The following is a 13,760-nucleotide window of genomic DNA, read 5'->3' as shown; positions in this document are numbered from 1 at the left end:
ACGATTCGTAATGCAAATATTTAGCTTATCTCGAAGTTTTTTCTGATTTCACTTCTATGTTTTTTCCAGAGGAATTTTTTCATTTTACCCTTCCCCCGATTTTCCCTAGTTTCTACAATATATGATCCAACTCTAAATAAATCGAAAAAAATGCACCTAGAGTCTTTAGATATGCGATTTATAAATCGAACGATATCTCTCTCGACGTTGTAGCTTGAAAATTGAAGGCGAAGATAGATTTTAAATGAGTAGAAAGATTTTAATTTCAATTGTTCAGGAGGACTAAATAGGTGAAATAGATTGAAAAAAATTGGTGGCCTAAAAATATGCTTGGTAATATATCTCCAGCTTTCCCGTTGTTTATTTCTCGTATTGAAGGTATCATCAAGCGCCGCATGACATTGTTATTCAGATTAATGAGAGTGATAACCTATAAATACAATTTTTCTTACAAAAATCTTTGTGAAAAATTGCAATAAATCTTCATTTGATTACCTAAATTTGACTGCCTGATGCAGAAACTTAAGTACCCACATACATACGATCTTCGATGTTCGACACACCTTTTCGCAGCTACAAAATGAAGCTCATAACCGGTTTATTATTATTTTTAGTAATTAACGAGAATAATAATCAATAAATAAAATTTTTTTATAATGAATCTTATACATATTGTTAAAAATCATTTTACATAAATTTGAAACTCCCTCAATCAAAAACTAAAGCACCTACATACATAAGATTTCCAGTGTTCGACGCGCCTTTGCCGCAGCGTCAAACGAGCTCAAAAAATGTAACTCAGTACTCACTGCAGGAGTGACAGAGAGCGCATTTTCTCAGAATCGATGGAAACGTGAAGTCACGGATAGACAGATGGATGGACGGACGGACATGACGAGCACAATAAGGCAATTTTTTCCACAAATGAGAAAATTCGCTCAAAAGCCGTTTTTTAAGTTTTGACCTAGCTCATCTCTTCATATTACTTTCCATAATCGAACAAAAACTATTCAACCTACAGTCAGTTTGGTCACGAAACTTAGATAAATGTATTTCAAAATTTTTCTTCTATTCGATTTTCCATTCGAATATTTCTCTAAATCGAACTGCTAATTTGAGTATGTGAAAAGTTTCATTTCCTGACTCGTAATGACCATGTGGAATTTCAAACTCAACATGTTATTATCATAATTGAATGACTGAGGAAATTGAAATAAATTCCATTTTTTATGAAACCTTGAAATCTTCCTATATCAACCTAGGTTATCGGCATGCAGGCATCCGTGCAGAAGTTTTCCCAACAAAATTTAGAGCCGAGGGCGGCTCTGGATTAAGGAACGCCTAGGACTCGGGGAGCATAGCCCACCATCCCTATATGACCGCTTTTCGGTCTACATTCCGGTCCCCGAATCAGACAGCTACCAGCGCCTGGTACTTATTCTGCCAACTCTTGCCCTACTCTCAGGAGACTATAAAGTCGGCAAGGAGGTTCTGACTAGTCGCTGATTGCGATCAGTGGGCCAAATGACCCTGAATAACTCTTACGCGAACATAGCAACTCTGGGGCGGAGGCTGAAGCATACCCCGAATTTTGTTAGAATTGGGATGCAAAGCTTCCATTATATGCATAACAGATACATAAATTAAATCTTAACCTTTTTTCCTCTAATAGTGCAATATAACGTTGATCTTTTTGCTAAATTGTCAATGAAATCTTTTCAAATGAGGCAAATGAAGCACTCTGAATATTATTATTTTCACATTTTTAGTTTGAATCGAATTTTCTTCCAGCTCGAAACATGAATTATGACATGAAGTAATTATTAGACAGTATGATATAACTGACGTTAGTAATATAGGTGGTATTTAAACTTCTGAAGTCCATGATCCGTTTATAGAAGCTCTTTTGAGAAAGATATTCAATTGCCATATGCTTTGATAATATTTATTATATTATTTAGGCAATAAATCAAATTATAAATCTTGAATTTATATGTGTTATCTGGTCTATTAATATTAAATGGGATTAGTGTTGAACCTGAGTACCCATGCAAATGAAAATGTTTTGAAGTATGCATGTATGTAAATTCGTTGCAAAGCAAGCTCTCGCCTTCATTTTTAGTTTATCAGCTGCACAGTTTTTTGTGAGTTGGTTCATAGAAACGTTTGATGAAGGAGGGACTGCATCGCATGTTGGGCCGATAGTTGGTAGCTGTGCAAATCTGATTAACTTGGGTCCATATGTGGGAACATGGGCAGAAATGCATGAATATATGGAGTAAGTGCCAGTCATTATCCACACAGTAAGCAAAAATATAAATGAAACGAGACTGGAATTTATTGCAGTGTAAATTAATAACAAGGTGGTATATGAAAATGAACATTAGGCTATGGAAAAATAGTGTGAATAATAGCCTTTTTCCCCAAAGTAGGAGGAAAGTTATAACTTAATTAGAAGATAAAACTCGTAAAATGTGTAACACTACAAACCATCACACGCGTCTTCGATTAACTCTGCGGAATTTAAACCGAATATTTAAGTATCTCAAAGCTTTGATCTCTGTGAATATGTTGGAATTAGATAGAATTTAATTTGTTGGAAAATTCGTCTTCACTAATGTTCAAAGTCTACTTTTTGAGTTTTTGCTTGAAATACTTAATCTACAAATCAACGAATCACCACAACCAAAGAGATTTTGACGCTGATTGATGGGGTTTAAGTTTTAATGACATTTGTTAAACGCATCTACATTAATAGTGACGTTCGCACTCACTTAACGAAATTCCAGTAATTATTTTAAATAGTTAGCGTTCATACCTGATGTATAACTTGTCATAAGCTAGAATCAAACTAAAAACTCTGTTGTCTCTGATTTAGCTAGAAAATTCGTTCTCTACTGGTATTATTGCAGAAAACTACTTTATTGTGTAACTATTTTAAAGTTACCATAAAATATTTTTCAGTGATTAAATGTCAAATCCAATAAGTATTTCTATTTTCAGGCTCATTAATTGCAACCAGATTTAATTGTAGGTTTCAATCAATAAATTAAGTTAATGTAGCTCGATTGCCATAATTTTTGAAAACTTTGGAGTTTACCCAAGAGATTTATGATAAATTTATGATCCATTATTAACTTTCTGATATTATATCTAGGGTTGTCATTCAAAAACTGTTTATAACAATCATGATACAACGTGGAAATGAAAAGAATTTACGTTTGGTGATTTCAAAATTTCCTTCACCCTGAAATTTTCCATTAATTCATCGCTGGCTGCTTGCATTTCGGTTTATTATGCTTTGCAGTGTTGCTTCTATACTATATAAAACTTTATTCCGCAAATAGGTAAATTGTTCTATCCGCCAATTCAACACGAGATCCGGTTTACGCGCTGAAAAGTTCTGCTAAATTTCGCAATGGAGAAGAGAAAAGTATTCGAAAATGGAAATATTTTTCCCTCGATTTATGACTGTCTCTTGCGTAAGAATCGAATTTTTAAACAATAATCATAATAAAAATAATTATAATAATTATTTAATAATCAATATATAAATATATATAATATATGATAATCAATAATAATCATTAAAGAGTTTACCTCTATTTTGACTATTTTTTCATTTTAGTTCAAGTCGACACATAAACTATTTCAAGTATATCCTGAGTTACAGTATCTTCTGCCGTCGAAGTATTGCCGACTCTGCCAGGTTTGTTTTTCTACAGAAAACACTCCTAGACGCAGCCGGAAATTTCGATGAGCTGCGAGATAAAGGGCTAGAAATCGCCTTGGAATGCCTTGGAAATGCCCTTTATTAGGACTTCATGGTTTGGACTTAAGGAGACGGATCGACCTTTTTAAGACCAGATGGACTGTACTAAAATGGTTCTAAAAATGCCGCGCAAAGACTTATAAAAATGTACGCTATTGATTTGTAACAATTTTCAAAGTAAAATCATATAAAAAGAAATAACGAGCACTGAAGAATTAGCTACGACTCCAGATTGAAATTGCATTCTTAAATAATTTAACGCAAAATTATGCAATATTATTTGCATAGTAAAGAGATTAGTATCTCAAACGACACATCATTCGGGATTGTGTGACAATTTTGGAAATATTTTTTGTCAGTATACATTTAATTGGTTCCTAAGATTTATTGAATCCGAGTTCTCTTCAAGTTGACGATCTCGCAACAACAACAACATATTGACAATCATTTACGATTTTATGACTTCTCATGTCCTATTTCCTAATTTCAAACGACACTGATAGTTTTCTGAACATGCACCTGTCTTCTGCGACTCATGATGATTTAGAATATTATTGAAAATACTATACTCTAAAAACTTAATGTCATAAACTAGTACGGTTTTAAAAGCTACGTTCTGAAACATATCCATCTTCGAAAGTCGATATACGTGATTATTTTCTGTATCATAAAGCCACGATTTTGGCGACCAAAACTCGTCAAGTTTCGGGCACTGCCTCCACGAAAGCCTGTGGTTCTGGAAGCGCAGTTTTTAAGTCACCAGCCTTAGGCGATTAAAAAGTGTCGTCCGCAGGAGGAAGCTATCGCTCGAGCGCGCGCCCGCCGTTACTAAATCATCGCTTTCGACCGCTGCCTCAAAAATAAATTGAAATAAAATGCGGTGGTAGCAAGAAATACTTCGAGGAAACTGGCAAGGATGTGGTCACTTTAGAATGATGCTCCTCAGTTAGAACTTTGCTCTTCTGTCGTAACTATCACAGTTGTTATTTAGAGACGAAATTCGCATGGAAAATGAAAAGTATTTTAAATTAATATGAAAATTTTAGTGTCAAAATCTTCCCATAAACTTTAAGAAAAAATTACCAGAAACTTCACTGTGGTTTCTTTGTAAAGGCATTGAAGACCGGCTTCATCATTAGGTAAAAAAAAAACAATAATTAAATTAGTTGGTCACATGAATTTACACAGTATATTTTAAAATATGTTTGATCAAAGGCCCTGAACTATAAAAAAAACCTTACTGTAATACTTCAAGTGTATTTGAACTTCGAGAGTTGATTTGAACATATCAATGTTTCGTTATGAAGATTTGCACGGATCCCAAAATTCTCACATCTGATAAACCAAAGGTGGAAGCTGGCACTTTCGCTTGAAGGTGCAAAATTTTCACTTTAATGTTTGACTTGAAAGTGCACATTTTAATTATGTTGGTGCCAGTTTGATAACTACCTGTCACAGTGGTCCACCAATTTATTGTCAAGCTGGGTGACGTCAAATCGCTGCTCGCTGCTGGACTGTGCTCATCACTTTACCAAAAAATTCCACATCAGGGCCTATACTTTCAAAAAAAGTTAAGAGATCGTAAGTTCATCAGCCAATCATTGACGACCTTTCAAGCAAAATCCACCAATCATAGACGAGAAAATAGAACGTAAGTACTTACGTTCACTTAGCGAGTTTTGAAAGTATGCCCCCAGGGCAAGAAAATAACCCTTGCGCATGACGCTTCTTTTTCTATACATATTTTAAACGGAACTTCTCTGAACTACGACTATTATTATTATCCTCTTGAAATTCCTAACAGTTAATGGATTGTTTTTTTTTTCATTATCCTGCCTTTGTTGGTAAATTTATCTACTTCTGCTCAACTTATTTTTGCTTAGATTAGCCTAAATACCATTCAATGTTAATCAAGACTAGGCAGTGCGAAACCAGGTTATTTGTTTTTTTTTTTCCATTCCAGTTCTGTTCAATGCCTATTCGCTATTCGTTTATACTTAGATTTATAAATGAAAACCTTTCGTCTCACTGTTTAGAGCATTTTCTCATTTATGGAAAAAATGCACTATTGTGCTCGTCATGTCCGTCCGTCTGTCTTTCAGTCTGTCCGTCCGTCCGTCCGTCCGTGACTTCACGTTTTCGTCGACGAGAAAATGCGCTCTCTGTCACTCACTGCAGTGAGTAGGTACCGAGTTATATTTTTTTGGACGGGAAAAACCGCCACGTGATTGAGCCTCACGTGAATCAACTATAAACAAAATCCATTGAGTAAACTGGAACTACGTTTTCGACTAAGATTTATTTACTCAATATTTTATTTGCAATTGATTACATTTTTTTAGTTCGATTTTGATTAGGTTTGTGGCTAAATTTAGTTCAGATTTGATTTGATTGTTCGTTTTTATTCTGTATTTGATCTGTGTGGCAGCGAAGTTGTGACGTCATGCAAGGCTAGCAAAGAAAGCTGACTGTCCGAGCAAAATAATGGAGTCCAGAGATGTTTTTTGGACGAGCTATCCTGACGCGAACAGACTGACCCGCAACAAATGGACCCCGCGGACACTGGCGTGGCCCAGCTTTCCTTCTGCTGTCCCGACCCTATCTTGGCCCGACCCTATCTTGGCCCGACCCTATCTCGAGACATTTTTCTACTTGGTCGTATTTACTCGCTTAATGAGCCTTAAAGTGGACGATGCAAGTATTTTACACGTACGTATAGTTGCTACATGCAAGCATAAGCTCGTGCCTGTTTTTGTTAATGAAAAATTAGATTTTAATTATGAAGATGTAGGCTCAACCGAAACCTAATGTCGATACTGCAAGTATGCCAGTAAACGTGACATTCAGTAATACTGTATTTCTGGATATCGTTGAGTAATTATAAAGCCGCTTTGACTGCTGACATAAAGTCATCAATGACGACTTGACGATCATAACATTAACAAATTTATCTTCCGTTCCCATGTTGCTTTGCTGCGCGGCGACTCCATAAACTGCTTAATAATATTAAAAATATATATATTATACAACGGGATTAAAATTCAAACAAAAATGGCGGCGTTGTTTACCATTCTTCTGCTTCATGATTGATACGAACAATTTTTAGCTTAGTTTTATCGTAGGTAAGAATATGGAGGAATTTTTCGCCGACGAGATGAATTCCTCAGTATGAAAATTCGAGCAGAAAACCTTTAATCCGTAAGACTTATGGCCGGTTGCTACATTGCTATTTGCCAATTTTTTCAATGTTTAAGCCGATTTATCCAGAATTAATTTCTTATATAGTAATGGAAGTAATCTCTGGAACGGACCTATTGATGCCTGTACAATGAAAATGGCTTTAAACTAAATTTTTTAATCAAATAGCGATAATTTTTTAAAAAACATTCTGTTTATGTTAACTGCCCATAATAATAATTATAATTTGCAAACTAATACAATAATAGGCTATAGTTGCGTCGAAACCAATCCAATATTCAGCATTTTTAACACAGTCCATTTACAATAATTTCGTAACATGATATAATTTTGGAAATTTCATTTTAATTTTCAGGATAATGGCGTTTTATTTTCACATCTCTGCCACGGAATTCGTAATATAGTCCAAGATTGGAAAAATCCGAGTTATTTGAGTTGAATATGTTGAAAAACACCACAAACTCGCCAGATTTTTTTAATTTTTTCTGATTTATTTATTCATTTATTATTTCAGATTTTAAATCCGCTTTGTGACGGATTTAAATGAATTATTTTTTTTTTTGCGGAGAAGCATGCTTAGTTTTAATAACTATTTCTCAAATTCAAACATTCAATAGTTTCTTCTTATACAGTTTTTTTAACAAAATAATGTCATTTATACTCTGAAATTAATAAGTTAATTTTATTCATCGTTTCAACTTGATTTTTAAACGGCAAGAATTACTCGTATTATTAAAAGTGTTCCTTAAATTCAGTAGTCAATTCCGTTAAATATTTACATTTTTGAATAATATTGATTCGGAGAATAATTTTCAGCGAAATCATTTTAAGTGTTTGGCTGGCACGACGCTGCCTCAGTAGCTCGTTTGCAGGACCAGTCGCCCCCTCTGGGCCTTCCTTTCTTTTCGTCTCATCACCTCTAACCAAAGCTCAACTGACCGTACTGTAATAAAATTGACGGAATAGACAGACTGGCGCTATTTCAAAATTCTCCGTCCAGAAAACTGAACGAAGCTGAAAGGGGCCCAAGGTGTCGACGAAAAATAGGATCCCTGAAATTTTATTCCTGCCGTAAAAAGAAGCTTCGAATCTCGGCAGCTTTCTCAAAGTGAAAGCCAAGAGTCAATGGTGTTGCTCGGAAAGACATATGGCTTGGGGGATAACAAATTGTGTTGTCCATTCGACCATTTATTCTAATTTCGATCAAAGTTAAATTAAAATATTTTAAGTATGTAAATATTTAAAAAAAATTTTCGCCGTCCCGAAAAATCCCAATTTTCTGGATATTTTTTAGTATATATGCTTCAGGTGAGCATGCACGAGCTAAGCTAATTCTTCAGTGCAAGTAATAGCAAGAATTTGTCTTCAAAACTTTAGCGCCTAGTTATTTTTCAACGGCAGAAATTTCAACAAATGGTTAAACATTGAGATGAAACAAACTCTAGACAAACCAGAGTGTAAAATTTACCTTGTATGGAAATAAAACATTTAAATTTTGTCCAGGTGCAAATACGTTGTCAAGTTACACTGAAATTCACCGAATCCATGGAACCACCGCAACTATTTTGCTCTTTGCCCTGAAGCCGGAATTAGATTGCAGCTGAATTGCACCCGTTGATTGGCTCAACTCTAAGTTAACATATAAAGATATCGATCCCACAATTATATTATGTGCAGGTTTTGTTGAGAGAAGAATATCGAGCAATGGTAAACGCTCGAACCCAAATCAAATTTAGGATTTTCAAAAATGCAATTTTTGCTCAATGTGGGATCCTCTCGTTGTTATGTTATTTCAAACAACTGGATGTCCAACAGAATTTCCAAGATTGCGAGTAATTTACTTGGCTTTGCAGAATGAAATTCCCCCTCGAATTGAAAATCTTAGTTGATCGTATGAAATATATTATATTGTAAGTTCTAATGAATGTGACCTTAATTCTCATCGTATCAATTTAATGTCTGCATTTTTCGAACTTATCACCAGCGTTCAGGACATTTTTCAATTCGATAGGTTTAGAATACTTTGGAAACCTTTCCAATTTATTACAATATAAAAAGACATTGATTATGATAATTTATTAATATGATAGACCTCCTTTGAAAAATTGTTTTCAGTGTGCAACATGAATCGGAAATTTTTGCTGGAAAATGAATATGAGGCAAAACACTAGTATATTTTTCCACAATTTACCACAATTTGTTAAACAGAAATAAAACTTTAACTTCACCATCAATTGTAAATTGCATTTTTATTTCATTAAGCTTCTCAGTATTGAGAGATTTATGAACTCTGGCTGATCGTTAGCACAAAGAATTTTTTCTTAGTGAAGCAAATTAAAGAGCCATAAAAATTAATGAGGATAGCGATAAATTTCGCTAATTTGCGCTCGACTGCTCAGGTTTTTGCGTCGTCCTGAGAGTGAGCGGGAGAATTTTAATGGGTGACTTATTTTGGTCGCTGACAGTAAAAAATCGCACCGTGAAAATCAGGCTACTTTTCGAACCGAGATTGGTCATCTCAAAAGCTGATATTCGTATCAATAATCCCAGTTTAATATTTAAATTTAGATAATTAATTAACAGGAAAAATCAAGATTTAACCATGTGTTATGTTTAATTCAGATTCAGTTATTGAATGAAAAATACACGTAGTGGTTTTACTCACTTGATTTGACGATCTTCATTGGAAAAAACGTACGATATTAGAGAATGAAGTTAATTTTTTAATTTCTTATTGCGTAAGTTTTGGCCTAGGAATAAAATATGAACGCGAACTCATAATCATTCGAGACTTCCAGAATGAAAGCAAATGATGTCACCCCGGAAATCCATGCAAAAACCCGACGGAATTTTCGTCCAGTCTGCGTGGAACTTTCCATGGGACTCCTTAAATCCACACTCAAACTTTTCTGCGATTTGCTCCGAAGAATTTCGCCTTCTGGTCGACAATGAAATTCTTGCAGAATGCAAGTCAAAAGTCCAATAGACTTGCTGCCTCTTCTAAAGGCCATTGAATAGGTCGTCTGCAGCTGCCTCAGATGGCGCGGTTTGGAACCATATGCGACCTCATCTTATGCTTACGAAACTAAAATAAATATTTTTGTACGATTTAAATGGCTTCATTGACGTTTTGTAATTTGACGTATTATTAACACACCAAGTATTATGAACGTATTAATTGTACACCAAGTATTATGAACGTATTATTAACAATTTACGTTTGAAATACAATAATATTAATAATATTGACCCCCGAAATCGCGAAATAAACACTTAAAGAATGCGATGACTTCATACATTAACGAATTACATAAACAAACCGTGAATTTACATCGTAAACAGCGACCTGATAATTGGGCCATTATACTCCATTTACCTCCAAAGAATATCATCACCTTATTTACTACAAATGTTCATTAAGACTCGTCAATTAAAATCACTGATATTTATGAATCATCAACAATTTATAAATCATTGATGTACATTATTCATCAACAATTAATAATTCATTAATGTTCATTGCTCATAAACAATTCGTTTTTCATTGATATTCACTGATCATAAAGCATTAACAATTCATTTATGTTCAATAATAATAAACAATTCATAATTATTTTTGTACCTTAATCGTCATCAATTAATAATTCATTGATGTCCATTTATTATCATCAATGTATAAATCATTGATGTTAATTAGTCACCACTAATTGCTAAATTAAATCGACGTCACAAGATTTTTATTAATTGATGCTAATCAGACATATATTGTTGAACTCGTTTTCAAATACCCTCACGTATTTGAAAAAGTCATTTCAAATAGATATATTACAACACTTCTTTTTAACTTCACTTCTGGTTTGTCTGTTTTTCTGTCTGCTACAAATATTGTAATCAAAATTTAGTACACTTCTACCTATCCTATCGATCTGAAATTTTGCATACTTGCGTAAAGTTGGAGACAATGCATGAATCGAATGGCAAAATGAATAGTTTTAAGAATATTTTTTTTTATAATATTAAAAAAACTGAAAAAGTAATTTTGTCGCCTACAAATCCTATAATTGATATTTAACACTCCTGTCCAATTGTTATGAAATTTTGCACACTTGTGTAAAGTTGAAGGCAATGCATGAATAAATTGACAGAATAAATAATTTTGAAAAAATTTTATATATTACAAAATTGAAAAAATATTTTTTTTTAATATTCGAAAATAAAATTAGAAATTCATTGTACATCTGTAACATTGGAAACACTGCATTCTTTAGAAGTTTTGTCTTTAAAAAGTAATTTTTTAACGTATATTGTTTCTATTCTAAACTCTCTTCAAAAAAACTTGTATCATATTACAAAAGTATTAATTTTCAAATAATATTTTTATAATATTAATATATTATATAATAAGAATATGCAAATAATAATATAATATTAAAAATAATAATGTTTATTCTTTATTCAAATAACTGTTTTATTAATTTTCCCGCGTCTCCCATCCAGCCATCCCACACTTTTTCAATGTGAAGCTAGGCGCACGGGTGTCATTTTTCACGCTGTTGTTGGTTGCAGCCGGGGCGTTCATGCGTGGTAATGCCGTAATACCATTAATTCACGAATTATATCCGATAAGCCCTTAAAATATGGTCACCTGCCTCAGTTTTTCGTTTAGTCTTTTTTAGGAAAACCTAAGTTTTTCGTTAAGGTTTTTTGTAGGAAAACCGACATTCAGTCAATATTGTTGTGCCTAAAACCCAACGATAAATTATAATATTTTTGGTGTTGGAAAATTTCAGTGCATGTTAATTGTTACATTAAATCGATAATAAGTTGACAACTTCTGAAATCCCTTATCTCTGAGGAAATTAAAGTTTTTCATATGAATTTCCGTGACGTTGCAATCCGTACCTAAAATTTTAGAAGTTATTTACATGAATAGATTCATGTAAAATCTACTGCAGATTCTAATTCCTGTTTAGCAGCTAAATTTAAGCTTTTCTATATAGAATTTAATAAATAAATGGGTTCTTTTCGATTCTATCATTAATAGTAATGGGAAAATGCATCAGATTGGATACCAGGTTAACCTTAACCTTAACCTGGTATCCAATCTGATGCATTTTCCCATTACTATTAATGATAGAATCGAAAAGAACCCATTTATTTATAAAATTCTATATAGAACAGTTAAAATTTAGCTGCTAAACAAGAGTTAGAATCTGCAGTAGATTTTACATGAATCTATTCATGTAAATAACTTCTAAAATTTTAGGTACGGATTGTAACGTACCTACATGTCAAGCTACATGTCAATACTTTCATTTTCTCATTGTTTTCTCACAATTTATTTATTTCCAGTGACTAGAATCGCTGAAATTTTATGACACTAATTTTGTCTAAATAATGAGTACTACTGACCTAATGGCGCGAACTTCCAGCGAATGCCATAATAAAAATTGAATACTTAAAATTTTATGTATAAATCACTCGAAAATCAATTCCAAAGTCTGGCTATCAGCTTATCAAAATATTCCTAAAAATCAAGCGTTAAATTCCTAGATATATTTTTTCCTTATTGCTCTAAATTGAAATCCCTGGGCCTTTATGATTTCTTAATTAATTGAAAAACCACTTCGGAAGCTTATGTCTGGAATGACGTATGACTGGAATGACGTATGACTGGAATGGCGTATGACTGGAATGGCGTATGACTGGAATGGCGTATGACTGGAATGGCGTGTAATGAAGTCTGTATACTTCATCGGGGTTCGTTTCACTGACTCGGATACTATAAACATTTAGGAACACCAACAATTTAATAGAACAAACACGAATTAAAGTTCACATCAAGGGATAACGCCATACATTAATAAATCTGATACCTTAGCTGCTCAATCTACAGATTCAACAGGCAACATCTGTGAATTCCTAAAACAAGGTAGTCTGCAGGGCTTCTCCGATCCTCAAGGAAAGAAGTAGGTCCACGTGGTGATCGTTAAGCACGAAAAGCTCTAAGAGCTTGGAGAGTGTCACCTTGAGTCCAGTCCACACGAGATCAGCAGCAACCCAACACATTGAAAATAATACTTATGAACTGACTGAAACTAATCATTTAAGCACATTAATTATGGAATCGCAATATTATCACTAAATAACAACTGAATATGAAATAGCAGTAGCATATTTTATTGTCTAATCTCAATTTGGTTGAACGGAACATCTTACCAATAAAGGCAGGGTAGGTTAACTTGAACCACAGCGAGTTAAGGCGTAATGGTTATCGTCAACCATGCCTAGCAATGGGTTGTTCACAGGAGGACTGCTGGGTAACGACTAGTCTAAGGTCCGGTCTATCACTCTTGTCGAGTGTTTCCAACTGATGCCTTCTAGAATTCAATTTACAACCTTACATGGCGTATGACTGGAATGGCGTATGACTGCTAGGGCGTATGACTGGAATGGTGTATGACTGGAATGGCGAATGACTGGAATGGCGTACGACTAGAATGGCGTATTACTTGAATGGCGTATTATTGGAATGGCGTATGACTGGAATGGTGTATGACTGGAATGGCGTACGACTGGAATGGCGTATTACTGGAATGGCGTATGACTGGAATGGCGTACGACTGGAATGGCGTATTACTGGAATGGTGTACGACTGGAATGGCGTATGACTGGAATGGCGTATGACTGGAATGGCGTATGACTGGAATGGCGTACGACTGGAATGGCGTATGACTGGAATGGCGTATGACTGGAATGGCGTATGACTGGAATGGCGTATGACTGGAAT

Source organism: Hyalella azteca, unplaced genomic scaffold (genome assembly GCF_000764305.2).
Source record: "Hyalella azteca isolate HAZT.00-mixed unplaced genomic scaffold, Hazt_2.0.2 contig3814, whole genome shotgun sequence".
Lineage (NCBI taxonomy): Eukaryota > Metazoa > Arthropoda > Malacostraca > Amphipoda > Hyalellidae > Hyalella > Hyalella azteca.
Note: the sequence above shows the minus strand (reverse complement) of the source record.